The sequence below is a fragment of the Microcebus murinus genome, chromosome 9 (genome assembly GCF_040939455.1).
Source record: "Microcebus murinus isolate Inina chromosome 9, M.murinus_Inina_mat1.0, whole genome shotgun sequence".
Taxonomy (NCBI): domain Eukaryota; kingdom Metazoa; phylum Chordata; class Mammalia; order Primates; family Cheirogaleidae; genus Microcebus; species Microcebus murinus.
Genome location: NC_134112.1, coordinates 12,159,343 through 12,175,779, shown reverse-complemented (window position 1 = coordinate 12,175,779; position 16,437 = coordinate 12,159,343). Strand labels below are relative to the sequence as shown.

Genomic DNA, 16,437 nt, shown 5'->3' with positions numbered 1-16,437 from the left:
AAGACGAATGCAGAATGTGGACACCAAAGCAAGTGTTCATTTGTATACCTTTGATGTATGCCTGGGAAGAGAGTAACCTTGTGAGAATGCAATAGAAAACCAAGTGTTTCCTACAGCCAATATAATTACAATAAACCCTGGATAAGTTAGCTTAATATAATTCCAAATAAAATGCCAATATCTTTAAATCATGACGTAGTTCAGAGACTAACATAAGCAACGTTCCAGTACCTACCACCCAGATTTAACACACATTAATATTTTGTCATATTTGATTAAAACCTTTACTCTTTAAAGAAATAAGATGGTACCGAAATAGTTAAAGCCTCCCTATCTTACTCCCTTTCAAGATCCTCCCCATCTTATTCCCTTTCCCCTCTCCCCAGAGGTAACCACTACCACAGAATTTATTGTATCCATCCATGGTTTCATAATTTTACTACATACATATGAATTCATAAATAACATAATTCTAAAAAGGTGTTCCTAAAGTTCAGTTAGAAGAAAAAAATTGAATAGAAGCCAAGAACCATTTGAAAAGGAAGAATAATAAAGATAATGTGGACTATCAGATAAAATGCACTGTATGTATAACATCTAAAAGAGTATGGTACTAGAAAAACAACAGAGAGATTATCAATAGAATAAAATAGTTCAGAAAATGAAGCTAAAATATACATTAAGGCAGTGTCAGATTTAGATATCATTTCAAGTCAGAGATTGAAAAATTAGCAAAATTAGCAAATAGATAATTATCTATCCCCAAAGAATGACAAATTAAAAAAAAATTAAAAATTAAAAGTCTTCAACAAATACTTCACAAAAGAGGATATCCAAATGGCCAGTAAACATCTTTTTAGATGCTTAGGATCCTCAGTCATCAGGGACAAATTAAAACTACAATTTGATACCACTACACAGCCAACAGAAGGGTCAAAATGAGAAATACAGAAAACACCTACTGTTGGCAAGAATAGGAAGTAAATCTGTACAACCACCTGGGAAAACTATTAGGCAGTATCTCCTAAAGCTGAATACATGTACACCCTAGGATACAGTAATTCCCCTCCTAGATACATGCGTAACAGAAATTCGTACTCAGGCCCACCAAAGACAGGTACCTAACAGCCAATTTTCCTAACGGCCAAACACTGGAAACCACCCAAAATGCCCATCAGCAGTAGAATGGGTAATCAGAGAAAGTGTTTCTCTCTTGATCTGGGTGCTGTTTACATGATATGTTCACTCTGGGGAAATTCATCAAGCTGCTCATTTATATTATGTGCACTTTTCTATCTTTGTATTTCACTTATATTACAAAGTTTTTTAAAAAAAAAGAGGTGAGGTTTTCAGCTATGATACCTTCTTTAAAAATATTTCACTAATGTTGCTAAGTGTTTCTGAAAAGGAGCACTCACATAGACAGCTGATGGAAATATAAGTTGCTACATTTCTTGGAGCTAACTTGATAAGATGTATTCTAAACACAGATTTGTTTAGAAGGCCTTTCATCACATCATTATTTACAACTGGGAAAAAGAAACATGTAAATGCCCAATGACAGGGGACTGGTTGAGTAAATTACACGGCCGTTAGAGCCAAGGTGGTAGGTAGGTAGATGGCTCGGGACATGGAAATGCTCCAGCGAATGCTCACCTGAACAAAGCCAAGTAAGGAACACACAGAGAGAGAAAGAGACTGAAAATACACCAAAATGTTAACAGATTATTATCCAAATGGTGAAATTCCAGGCCATGTTCATGTTCTTCTTTTGTGGATTTCTGAATTTCCCAAGGAGCAGGTATTCCTTTTATAAAAATAAACAAAAACACGTTTAAGACAGAGAAAAGCAGGGAATAATATGGGTAGCTCTAAGGTCTCAGGGTGCAGTGAGCAGGCTGCCTGGACATTGGTTAAGTTAGAGGCACTATGCATTCCTTAGAGTCCTTAAGGCTCCACGTTTACTGAAAATCTTTCTAAAATGCATTATTTTAATCATTGCTATATAGTAAACCATCTCCTCTTCATTAGATGATGCAGCGTTTTCTCCAGGTGTCCCTGCGAAGGCCCTGCACCTTGGCCTCTTGCATCTGAAAACTGCCGCCTCGCTTTCCAATAAGAACGCTGCCCAGCTTCTGCCTATAAATCCCATTCTCAAGGAATAAATGACAAATATGGGTTACATGAGAAGTTCAGTGTTTAGGGGTCTGGTAATCAAAGTTTATTGTACCCTTGGTTTTGTTTCTTTTTTTCCACTCCAAAAAGTTTAAAGCAACTGAATTAGCATCAAAGAAATTTGCAAAAGCTCTAAGTGAAGCCATGATGAAATATAACTACATAAAGCCAGATGCCAAATAGAAAACTATGCAAGGACTCTGTGAAGATGTTTCAAGAGGTTTAAAAGAGGGCCATGGTCTGAGAGAGGAGTTAGTCACACAAAAGTCAAAACGCTCTTCCCAGCAGCCACACACATACACCCCAAGGAAGATGAGCACAGGAATGCGGGTTGCTAATGGGTGAAACCAAGTCTAAATCAACAAATGCACATCTCAGATTTCAGAGGATCAATTGCTGTTGTGCCAACTGCCTGTAATCGTCAGCAAATCAGCCAAAAGTGGGCAAAAATCTCCCTGAACTTGCACCTGAAATTGCTATCCATAGACTATCCTGCAGAGTATCTGAACTTGTCTTGGACTCAACAATGTGATGATGGCACATTTTAGCCTAAATAAAATCTTCAACAGCATTTAACCTTTGATGGGCCCATACATGTGATTTACACAGTTTAATTTAAAAAGAATTCTGAATTTCCCTTTCTAAACTTAGATTATATTAATTCATTCCTTTCAAGCTCCTCTTATTTACATGACATCTTTCCTTTCATTTTATATTCTTCTAAATTCCTGCAGAACTTAGAGTGTATGTCATAGAAATTGAATATTGAGGGGGGGGGCTCTTTAAATCAAAGGACCCAAGTCCCTCATTTTCAAAGATACAGTGAAGTACAAGCAGAATCTTTTGGATTCTAACAAAGTTAGCTAGGTTACAACCATGTCATCACATCACACTGTATATGAAAAAGACTCAGTTTTATGCTTCCTAATCACTGGGAGGCTCTCTTATAGATAATCATTTCTTCAAAGAACAATTCTAATCATTCAACCAATAATTTCCCAGGGAAAGTTAGAGCTTCAAAACCTATCTATAGATGAGAGCCTCTGGCAAATACCATGTCATCAATCTCTTTAGAAACCTGCACAAAGAGAGTATAGGCCCATGCCCATAAAATGTTGCATAAAATAATTCCAAAGGGTTCACACATTCTCTGAAGCCTACCCAGGAAGCCCTCCTGTGGAAGATGGTTCATTTCTCTTAGATCCCATGTTGGGCTTGAAGGAGTTGCCACTGTGGTCAGTGGTGTTTGTTTATGGAGGCAGGAGGTGGGCTAGGGCTTGAAAGTCCTAGGGCTTGAAAACTGACATTACCTTCATGAGACAGAGTTTCTATAAAAATGTAAGTCTTGGGCCAGGCACAGTGGCTCATGCCTATAATGCTAGCACTCGAGGAGGCCAAGGTGGGAGGATAACTTGAGCTCATATTTCAAGACCAGCCTGAGCAAGAGCAAGACCCCATCTCTACTAAAAATAGAAAAATCAGCCAGACATCATGGTGCATGCCTGTAGTCCTGGCTACTCGGCAGGCTGAGGCAGGAGGATTGCTAGAGCCCAGGAGTTTGAGATTGCAATGAGCTATGACTGATACCACTGCACTCTACCCAGGCAAGAGTGAGAATCGGTTTCAAAAAACTAAAATTAAATTAAATAATAAAGATTTAATTCTTCTTTTTTTGAAAGCACAATCTCTCACTTCTACTCTAAAATGAAAGTGGCCACACCAAATTAAAGTACAAAATTATAGTAGCATTTATATGTAAGATGTGCACTTGTATTATTAGTATACCCAAGTATTATGAAGTTTTCAAATCTAATAAATACCGACTTTTTCCCCATCACCAACCCACCCCTCAAAAGTTTGAATGCCACAGATCTAGTCTAGAATAGTGACCAAGCAATATTTTGTAGTCTGGCCCCAGATAATATAACGACTTCTTCATTAGGAAAGGGTTTTTCTTCTCTACACCTCACTCCCAACCCAGAACATTTGGAAAAAGTAGTAAACAAACATTTTTTTTTTTAATTTTACAGTTTTTTTCAAAAACAAAAACAAAAAAAGTAAAGAAAAGTGATAAGAGATTTGCAAATGACCTTCTGATCCTTCTCGTTCCTTACAATCTATTGTTATTGAAAAGAATCAAAATATAGATACTTTGGAGGTATCCATATGAAGACCTAGCAACAGGTACATATAAGACCTTGCTACCCACTTCAGTCTAAAACCCCCAAACCATGCAGGAGTACTACTCCCTGCTAAACCAACATCAGCCACCTGCAAGAACAAGAAGCAACAGAAATTTTTCTCCTGTAACACACTATACATTGTCACCAGACTCTTTAATCTTTGGATTTCACCAATATTCAGTCAATATATATGCTGATATATATATATGTGTATGTGAATACACACATGGATAGATAGCTGTAGATATTTACAAGCGTTTTTTCCAAGTCACCCAGTTTTTTGGATCAAACTCATGGATGAAAATATTCTGATTTTTTTGTGAGACTGATCAAAGAAAGTGCTTTGATTTTATGTAAAAAAGTTTCCCATTAAGATGGTAGCTATTTTTTCAAGCATGATTCCTTTTAATTATGGAAAAAGAGCTGAAAGGCTTTGTCAAGGGGCACATGTTTTCTATAAATCAAAACATAAATAAATGTGAGATTATTTCACTGGGCATACATATGGTTTTTGCTAAGTAAACTCTATTTATAAAACATTGTTAGCCTACACAGGAACTGCTGTCAACATTTATAGGAAAGGAACTTTTCTACTGCTCTGAAACTTGCCAGGATTTGAAAACAAGCCTAGAAACATTAGTTTTTCAGGACAGATTTGATTTAAAATTAATGTGAAATGGACCACTGTGTGTTTTCTAGTTTTTAAAGGCTTGGAAGAAATCTTCAATTGAATATTGGATTCATATTTTATCAGAAAATATTTATAATGTTGGAAGTTCCATTATTTTAACCATGCCATTATTCTATTCTTTCTACAAGTTCTCTTTTGGCTACAGGAAAGGGTCTCAGATTATTTTTCTTATCATTGCCAACAGAAAAAAAATATTCCGTGAAAGGGGAGTCTTTGACATCCATTAAAGATTAGTATTCATAACTGCCACACCATCTTCTCCCAAAAGCTCATTTGCACAATCTGTTTTCTTTATATACTCACCCTAGACTATCCACAGATTTATCAGTCCTACTCAGAGAGCAGTCCTCAAAATAAAGTTTTCTGGGAAAGGAGCTAGCTATAAGCAAGCTCCAAGCAAGAGTCCTTGACAACCATAGAAGGTAACAGTAACCTTAATAATAATTTACATTCTCCATTTTCCATTCAACTTTTCTTTCTGGAGCTGCAGTGTCTTCCAAAACAGAACTTTTTCTGATGATTTTGCAATTAATATCTACCCAAGGTGGATCTAAGCCAATGGTTACAGTATAGTCTTTAGCAGCTCCAGAAAGAGATCTCCAGCTCTCTTGTTTTTTTATTTCTTTTTAAGTTGCATATTCCCCAGTTGTAAGATTTGTCATCTCTTGGCAAGAAAGGCGTTTGTTTTTATTTTTAATGATAAATATGCACGCAGAAAATGAGTCATCGTCTTGAATGGCAAGGGGAAAATGTTAGATAGTTCCAAAAAAAATAGCTCCAAGGATTTTAAAATCTGCATATGAAACACCTAAATTTCCAAGTTAAGAAAACATTTAAATATATTTAAGGATTACCTAACATGTAATTATCTGCTTATGATTAAACTGCTTTGGAAACAATGTAAAATGTCTTTATTCCCAAATATTTGTCCCAATTTATATGTAGAATTCCAATGCTTAACCCAATTTATATAGAGAATTCCATTTCTTTGCAGTATATTTTAAAAGGGGAAAGTGGTATATAAAATGTAACCATGGTTCCAATAAGCTTCACCATAGTCATAGATAGATCAAGAAGAAAAACAAAAGTATTTTCTGTATCATTCGTTTTTGTAATTCTGCTGATTAAGAGCTGGCTCCCCTAATGGTAGACACTAATGATTTTGAAATTATAAGGAAAGGCTGAATTCTCCAGAACTTCTGCTCCTAATCAATCACCAGAGATCAGTGACATCATTAGCGCCTTTGATCACCTCTCCTCTTTCAAGCTCAGAGGGGACTGGATTGATCCTTGCTGGCTCACAGAATGGAGAACACCTAGGAATACAATTCACCGTGAAACATGAGAAGTCATCAGCATCTCCTCCCCTCCTTCAAGAGGAACAGAGAGCACATTCCAGAGCGGCCCAACACCAAACAATAGAGCCACCTCATTAAATCCAAACCTAATTCCCTTCCCATCTTACTAGATCCCCAAAGCGCTTTAAAAGAGGAAGGGATGATAAGCTACTTTTCTTTCAAAGAGCCTAGGTTATGAACCCTTCAGTTTGGTCTTCCTTACCCAATATACCTACCGGGGACAACCCCCAAATCCCTTCGCCATGGGGGGAGGGAGAAAGTCTGTGGATTTTTTTTTTTTTTACATTTTTTCCCTATTACAAAGCACTTAAACAATGGAGAACTTCTCCTTCTATTTCTGAATTTTATTTAATGAAACAAGGAATATTTAAAAAATAAATTTCACTTCACTTTTTTTTAAACTTTCACTTAATAAGCTGCTAGTTACTCTACATTAGGCAAAAAGAAAGTCCTTGGTTGTAATGTTGACTTCTAAAATTTCAAGAGACTTGGGTTGCAATCACTTTGGGAATGAAAACTTTTAATTGCCCTTTACGACTTTTGTTCCATTGTTGTTTTTTTCCCCTCCTTATAAGACCAGTCTAATTGTGCTTCGTGAACAGTGGTGGAATGTAGTTTATTATCTCCCTCATCAGGTGATCAATGATTTCATTAATAAGACAGATAACAAAACTGTCATATCATCGACACTGTTATGAAAGATGATCCTAGCTTCTCGCTCCATTTTCCAAGGTCTGGGGTTCTCTGTGGCAGCTCTGAGTCCATTCAATATTTTCCACAGACAGAGAAAAGTGAAAATCCATTTTGAAACCAATTTCAATTAGGATCCAGAAGCTGTTATCACAGGTGTCGCAGAATGGGCCCGTAAGTGGAAATGTCGCCTATCCATTCTGAAATGAAACCTTATCAGGGGCTACAAAGATGGCTGGGGACAGCCTATCTGTAAATTACTTTTCGTCCTGTGTTAACTCAACCTTAGTTCTGTCATATGGAATTCTTTCCATCCACTAGTAATAATCTAATGACTAACTAGACGACACAGCACCCAAACGGCTTTCAGGCGGGCAGGGCTGTCCCCTTAAACATGGGTACAAATGCAAACACACTCAGGCCTGCAGGCAAGCACAGGGACAGGCATGCTTTAAATGATAGAACTAAAAGTTTATTATGGGAAATAAAAGAAGCCCGTCTCCACCCATTGCATTCCTGGTGATTTTTCAATTGCAAACTCCAAGGCCCCGTTATTTCATTAATGCAGCACCCAAGTCGTGAGGCTTTTCTCTCTCACATCTTTCAGTCTCCTTTTAGCAAATTATCCCATGACGGCGGATTTATTCAGTCAAAGACCTCGGACTTTGAGAGGCAACAAAAGAATCAAGAGACTTTCTGGTCCACCTGCCTGGCGAATGATGAGGCAGGAAAAGTCTCCCCCAGAGAAACCAATCAAACCATTGTGTGGCACAGTCAGACCTTTTCAACTGTCAAGCCAGAGAGCAGGGAAAGAGATGAAAGAACGTGGGATGAAGCTACCATTTACGGAACCATGTGGGAATGGTCTCCTAAGATTTAATAATTGGGATGGAACTCAACTTTCTACAACTAAAGGGGGGGAAAAAAAAAGAAAGGAAGAAAGAGGCCAAGAAGAGGAAAGACTCAAAGAAAGGGAGGGAAAAAGAGCAAGAAAGAAATAAAATAGCAGCCTAAGTTGTACTAGGAATAACTTTTATATAAAAATTCCCCTACCTGAGGTGAAGTCCTATCTATATAAGCAAAGGAGAAAGGGGAAAGATACTGCCAAAAAGAGGGGGGGGAAAAGACAGGGAGATAAAAAGAAAAATTCTGTAAAGCCTTTGACATTTTTTCTCTGGTTATAGCTGCATGAAATGTTCAATTCTAATTTTCTCATGCAATTAATGCAGAGTAACAAAAATGAACAATAAAAAGCCCTTATTAATATGGCTGCCTTATAGTTCTAATCACAAAAGGGAATTTTAAATTGGCCTAAAATGTACATTTGACTGGACACTCAAAAAACATTGAAACTGGCAGAGGCACTGGGTTGTATGTTTCTGGGCAGTTTTCAAAAACATTTCAGTTCTACTATAAATTCAATATGAGATATTTAAATGGAAAAAAAAAACACCTTAAAAGTAAGTATTGCTAACAGGACCTAAAAATCACGGATTTGTTTAAAAACATGAAATAAACACAATGTCAGGCAGCTACTGCAGTTCCTATGCTTTCTGTTATTACTGGCAACTCTATTATTACTGGCATGCATTACTGAGCTGTGTTTAAAGCACAATTATTTGTCAAAATTTGGGGGGGGGTGATGCTGGAACTATTCTGTGTCTCGATGCTGGTGGTGGCTATATGACCTTATGAATTTGTCAAAACTCACAGCACTGCACTTCACAAAGAGTGAATTTTACTGTATGTAAATTTCATAAATAAATATAAACTAAAGCAGATGTATTTGGAAACGTTTCCATGTAAACAAGATAACAGGAAGTTTATTGCTTTTAGCATCACCCTGTCTCCCACAAGCTGCCTGGAAAAGCAAGCCCTCCCCCAACCGTGGGGGTCACAGGGGTAAATGGTGGGGGGCCACCAGTCACCTCCCCAGAGGGAGCTTTTCCTCCTACAATCACCATCTCGACCACGAGCGTCCACTATTTAGTGGTTGTTTCTGATTCTGACCAGCTTGTTTCTGAAAATTCGAAATACCCACACCACTTGGTCACAAGTAATCCACAGCAACCCAGAAACATTCCACAAGCAAAACACATCATGCTGTGGCTTCTTTTTACTCCCAAGTTTGGAAAACTGTGGCAAAATGGGAGTGATTAATCTGAACACACAGGAATTGTTCTGTTAGAGGAAAAATCCAATAGCTATATATAAGAGAGAAAAAAAAAGTCTTGCTTTTAAGGAAGCACCTTAGTACAAAATTAGTGATTTCATCTAATAATGTCAATGAGCACTTTTGAATGAGAAGTAGATTCTAAAAGCATTTGATTTGTTAAATCCCAACTAGTGCCAGGTCTCAGGACCAACGATTCGGGTACTATTTCCTGATCCCAGCTCCTAAGGAGCCTGTTAAGCTACAACCTGTTGAGCAACCACATGTAAGGATTTTCTGTTAGTCAATACCTTCCAATTCTATCAGATTAAAGCTGAACCATTTGTAGATTACTAACAAACAATATTGAAAAGAGTGTGATGAAATGTACTGATGAATTAAATCCTGGAAAATTATATCCAAAAGGGTCTATTACTATTACTAACAATAGCTAACATGTTTGGGGACTCACTGTGCCTGAATCAGAGAGGTTAAGTATCTAGCCCAAGATCACACAGCAATCACATGGCAGGACTAGGGTTCAAACCCTAGCTTCTCACTGCACAATACTACACAATGGCTCTGTTACACATGCCCTGCCCACTGTCTCACAGCACTGGCAAGCACGCGTTGGACTTTGCTGGCTTAGTCCATGTCTGCTGAGGCCTTCTCAGCACAAACACTGCACTGCGGCAGGGGGATATAAATAAAAATGGGTGGTACTCTCAAGAAGTTTAACTAAAATATAAAAAATAAATGTTATGGAGAAGGAGAAGGGATAATAAAGAAGAGCATGTGGGATTTTTAGGACGGTGAAAATAGTCCATAGATTTCTGTAGTGGTAGATACATAACATTTACCCATTTGTCAAAACCCATGGAACCATACAACACAGAAGTGAACCCCAATGTCAGCCATGGACTTCAGTTAATCACAGTGTGTCAATATCAATTCATCAACTGTAACAAAGGTACCCCCCTAATGCAAGATGTTAAAACAAGAGAACTTGATGGGGGGGGGGCAAGGAGAGGGATGAGAACTCTCTGTACTTTCTGCTCAATTTTCCTATAAACCCAAAACTGCTCAAAAATCCAAAGTCTGTTAATTAAAATAATAATAATAAATTACAAAATACAAAACAATTCTCAAATGGTACTAAATAATCCTCAAAAGGACACAAGATCATATGGGGAAAGAGACTGAGGACATACTCACATTTGAGAAGCACTTAAACAGACATTAGGGAAGCAAAACACTAGTTCTATGGAGGAACATAAACAAAGGCAAAGAGCCCTTTCATTTGGCTAAATCCCTGGTTACAGAATGGGATGGTGGAGCTTATCAGATTGCATGTCAGACTGGGGTTAGATTTTAGAAGATATCTACATATTAAGTTAAAGACTGTGAGCTTTATTCTAGAGGTAGCCAGGAGTCACTGAAGATTCTAGAGCAAGGGTGTGGCATAAGCAGAACTGAACTAAGATTAATTTGGCAGGAGCAAGTCCCACATATAGAAGAGTGGATACCAAAGGCAAGGTGTTGGACAGAAGGACATTTTAATTGTCCAGGCATGAGGTAGTGAGGGTATAAACAGCACAGTGCATTGGGGTGGCCTGAAGGGACAACATATGGGTGAATAATCACAGACGAAAACCTAGCAGGACCTCAAAGCTGGCAGGACACAGGAAGCATGAGAGGGGGAAGGGTCAAAGGTGATGGTGCAGTTTCAAGCCTGGGTGACCACAAGAAAGGTGATCTACTTAGCCAAAATAAAGAATATGGTGGTAACCAGGGTTTGGAGCCTGGGAGAATCAGGGCTCTTATGAGAATCAGATTATTCATCATCAGTTAGTCAGTTTACAAACAGGAAAGCTCTTTTAAAAAGAATAAAATCTAATACAGCACAAACTAACCTACAAGTGGGTATCATAACCTGAAAGGAAATAGTCCACCCTCAAAAAAGAATCAAGAAAAACGATACACACATGCTGTTTCTAATGCAATAACTTATGATCAGTATACATCAGTTTTCAAGGTTAAAGAGATCAAAATAAATTTTCTTAAAATTATCTTCCCTATTTTCTGATTTAAGAAGGCAGAGACTTTGCTTTGTTTAATGTATTCTTCCTTAAGATGTGCAAACTTGGTCACTTTAGGGATTTATGTTTAGGGATTTAGTTCAACATCTTGAACTATTTTTCAGACATCTAAGTCCAGCAACTTCACCATTACTTTAGCAAACATACTTCCCTTAATTTGAAAACCTATGTGTTTTTTCAAGAAAACAGAATGCTTTTGTTTTGGATTTCTAACGTTTAACTCATCAACATGTTTTACCCTAATAGCAATGGCTAATGTTTGCAGAGCTCTTACTGTACATTTATGGCGCAGTGCAGGCACTGCCTCACTTAATTCTCCCAGAGAACCTGTGAAGTCAGTCTAATTATCGTCCCACTAAACAGATGAGGAAACCGAGACATGGAGAAGTTAATCTGCTCACACTCACACAGCTAGCCCTTTGAGTTGCCAGAACTCAACCTAAGCTTTCAGATCCCAAAACCTATGTGTGCCCTGAACCAACATCCATTTTATCTGAAAGTCTTATCCACCCATCTGTCACATGCCAAGAAAAGGGACATGGCAAAGAAAAAGGGCTGGACCTCTAAAGAGACAAGAAACTGAACCTCACAACCAGCCATCTATATGGTGTGAACTGCCTGCCCATTTCCAACCAGAATTTCCAACCAGAATTGGGCACATCTCACCACAAAAAAACAGTCTAGGAGACTAGAACTCATGGTGAAGAACAGCCATGAATTTCAAACTTCCAGTGAAAAGCAAAAAAGCCATCTCACTCCCAGCCAGGAGACTAACAGCCATCATGCAATGGACAGTTTAAAAGCAACTCACGAGTCTAGGAAGTAACCAAAAGTTAAAGCAAAAAAAAAAAGGACATTCCCTTAGGTGTTTGTAGACCACAACACTTTCCCCTTACAAACCTTGAAGAAATTTCTAAGCAGAGAATCAAGTTCTTTTTGAAAGAATCAAAGTGAACAGGGAACTTCCTCTCCATTATTAATCTATCAACTTTGGTATCACATTGCATCACAATTAGGATAATAATTTCTGCTTTCTATCACCTAGGGTATGTTCCCAATAACTATCAGATCCGATAAAAGATCCCCAAGACCACGGCCTACATACGTTTATCATTAGTTTCTTTCTTTTGTAAAGCGGAGTAGATTAACAAGAACTATCAGATTACTCCTTTTGAAAAAATCGTGAGCTAAAAATGAGGCAAACACTTCAGATTAAAAAGTCAGTATTTGCAAGTCACTGAAGAACATTTTATAGGAAAATGAGAAAGTGTAAAACATTGGCAGATCTAGATTTAAAGACTTATTATTTAGAAAACATGACACATAGCTTAGGAAGTAATGAATCCATACCAGAAACAAACTGATTATTAAGGCATTGTACTTATAGCCTTGGGACATTAACAGACATCGACATTTTTAAGTCAACAATGACACCTAATACCTGAATACATATTTTATATGGAAAAGTCACCATGTCGGATGCCAAAAATGATCACTTATATCAAAATTGCACTTAAATAATACAGAAAACTAAATGTCATCTCCTTTGTCATTTACATATCAAAAATGACACTAAAATTTAATATCGAACTACGGACACATGAAACTATGGGTACATTGTAGTTCCTGCATAAAGACTACTGAAGGCTCTAAATGTGGATCTAAGTTCTTATAAGTTAAAAAACCAAATGTGGCTTGTCATTTTTTCCATACAAAATCTAAAACATAGTTTTTCGCTTGTGTTGTTTTAAATTTCAGTGTTAAGTGGCAAATGCTTATTTAAAATGCTATTCAAGGTTTCTGAACCATACCTTTGGGTTGTGTGTATGTGTGTGTTTAAACAAAACTCTATATGAATGTTATTCTAGGAGCAGCTACTCCGCTGAAGAAAGCACAAAAACAGATGTGTAAGGACATGCAGTGGAATGTGCGTGGTTTGGCTGGGAAGACACAATCAAGAATAAATTGCACCACAGAATGGCTGGAAAAGTTAATTAAGTCAACTTAAGTAGTAACTTAGCCAGTAACAAAACTTTTTTTGTTCGTTCCTTTGATTTTAATCATGAAATGGTGGATGGGAGAGAAAATGCATATATACATTCACTGGGTTCCTGAGACTGAACTCATTTTTCACTGTTCAGTTAGGAATGGATGAATTTCAGAGCTTTGTAAAGAAAGCATAAGAAATGCACCCCCCTCAACGCTGAAATAGTAGCAATCACTACTACCTGTTATAGCATCCAAATGATTCTATTTTACTTTTTGTGAATAGCCTCAGTGTAGGTATCCAAGCACTTCCAAAATATTCATAGAGAAAAAGAGAAAAGACAGCAAGAGAGACAAATGGACAGAACCACAGACAGACAGATGGAAAGACAGAGGGCCGTGGAGGTGGCGGCCAGCAGCCGGCATATACACGGTGCCCCAACCTTGGGAAGCCTGCACCTGACAAGCTCTAAACCCAAACAGGGCTCAGGACCAAAGCCCGCACCCTGGTCTGTGTGCCCAGGGCCCAGTGCAGCGGGAAGAGAGACCAGGTAGGAGCCTGCAGAACAAAGAGGCTCCGTAGCTCCAGCAATCCACAGCTGTCAGCATACTCCTGGGCTGCAAAGAGGCTCTAACCTAGTTAGTGAAAACCGTAGAGTACTCTGTATAAAAAGATCATTGCAATGAGTATTCACATAAACGAAGAAAAAGGTTTATTTTCCTTTCTTTTGCTTTTTCCTGTCTTAAATGTGTTTGCTTGTTTTCCTGGAGTCCACCTGTCAGGCTGCAATCCATGTTTAAAAACATCACTTCCATTTTTCTTGTATTTGATTGGATCTTTATGTTGTCCCAAAATAAAAAGCAGTAAATCCCTGAGAAGAAACAGAAACACTAAAAAAAGAAAAAAAAAATGGTCAGAGCTTGCAGGATCTCTAAGACAGCTGTCATTCAGCGTGTGCCCCGCAAACTTGACTAAGGAGTGCCTGCCCCCAAGCAGGCAGGATTTATTCGCGCTGAGGAGGAACGTGGGCTGCAAGGGGCGCAGGCCGATCAGGGCAGGAAGCCAGTGTGGAATGGGGTTGAGGAAACAGATGTGCGATCGACTCAAACTATAAGACTAACTTTTGTAAATTACGACTGCGCCTTCTCTGACTAATTTTCTTTCGTGGCTTCCTGGCTGCCATGGGGCTGGCCAGGTTAATTCTGCTCCCAGCGACCCTCAACAGGTGCACGAAGGAAACCTAAAGTCAAACAGTGGCTCGAGACAAGCGCAGCAGCAGAAAACCTCCTGAGCACGTGCCCAGGAGTGGGAGTGGCAGCAGCGGCAGGATCTTCGTAAGGAGAAGGCACCGTGGTCCCCTCTGCTGAGACCCACAAACAGGACAGCACTCTGCAGGCTCCACACCATGCAGCAGCATCTCCCACCCACCTGCGCGCGTCCTCACCTGCTCTCACACTCACGCACACTATAAAGATAACCAAAAGCTGATGTTTCCTGAAGCGTCAAATGCAGAAAGTGTTTATTTCTACAAAATTACTATTAAAATGACCAGATAACCAACACCGCACATACTGATTTTATTTCTGAAATAATAAGTTTGCCTAATTTTTATAAATTCCAGAAAAAAGAAACAAGGGTAACAGGTTTTTAAGGAGAAATATGCCTTCTCTAACCACAGTGGGAAAATAATGCAAATATTCTGGCTCAATTAAAACAAACTCCAGGCCAGGCGCGGTGGCTCACGCCTGTAATCCTAGCTCTCTGGGAGGCCGAGGCGGGTGCATTGCTCGAGGTCGGGAGTTCGAAACCAGCCTGAGCAAGAGCGAGACCCCCGTCTCTACTATAAATAGAAAGAAACTAATTGGCCAACTAATATATATAGAAAAAATTAGCCGGGCATGGTGGTGCATGCCTGTAGTCCCAGCTACTTGGGAGGCTGAGACAGAAGGATCGCTTGAGCCCAGGAGTTTGAGGTTGCTGTGAGCTAGGCTGACACCATGGCACTCACTGTAGCCTAGGCAACAAAGCGAGACTCTGTCTCAAAAAAAATAAAATAAAATAAAATAAATAAATAAAAAAATAATAAATAAATAAAACAAACTCCAGTCCTGACTCTAAATACCACCAATAAAGGGAGAAATATAGACATATTTTCACATATATGTAAATTCATTATTTTAACTCAGACATAAATATACTTCCCTAAGGATCAATTCAAAACTGGACCCATTAGCCAGTGGGTTTAACAGCCAGCTCCCTCGGTCCCCTGCACCGCCAGCAACCCACACTCAGAAAACTGGGTGAACAAGAGCAGCTCTCTCAGCAGACACAGCCAGACCCAGACAGCAGTGGCCAGCCTCTTCAGGAACATCTGCCCTTAGAGGCTAAGGTTCTGAGATGCAGTTACCTTACAAAGCAGATTCTGGCTCTCAGATGTAAAAAATTGTAAATCAATCTAGCAAAATCATTCTCGGAATAAAGAAAATATAAGCCCACAGGAAGAAAAGTAACAGGTTGGCTCATGCAAATCAGTGTGCCCAGATAGGCAGTGGTCAGGAACTAGGAGGATGGGCCAGCTCTCTCTTCCCAAGGGTACATGGAAAAGTGGAGGGAAATTCAGGGAGGCCAGGAATGGCTATGAAATCTAAAAAAGCAAAGGCATTATGGCCCACAACAGAGGAAAAGTGGGGACAGACAGTGAAGGTTACCATTAACCTCAGTCTGTTTTTACCAGTGTGGAGGTCTCTGGAATTTATTTTCAATGCTCCATGCTTGAACTGAAATGCTTCTCAACACTTTGCTCAAATTTCTAAAATATAGCATATAGAAATGGTGGTTCTATGTTATTTCTGAATACAATTAAGTAAATTAAATTTCTATAAGCCAACAACAAAACCTGCATCTCACGTACTAATGTTAGCTTGAGGTTCAACCGTTAACACATTTTAAAATCCTTTAGAGTAGACTATTTAAAATTGGGGGCTGAAAGGAGATCCTGTCACTAATTTTTTTTTAAGTTAAAAAATTAATTTTTGCTAAGTCCCTTATGAACTTTGGTCTTCCATTCTGATCATAGATGCCACTAATTTTGACAAGACAATT

General features: G+C 38.6%; 1 protein-coding gene across 2 annotated transcripts in view; it reads right to left on the bottom strand.

Annotated features, from left to right (window-relative positions):
• The window catches only part of GLI3 (GLI family zinc finger 3), a 268,725-nt gene that overhangs the window by 237,607 nt on the left and 14,681 nt on the right, over positions 1-16,437 (bottom strand). The window lies entirely within an intron of this gene.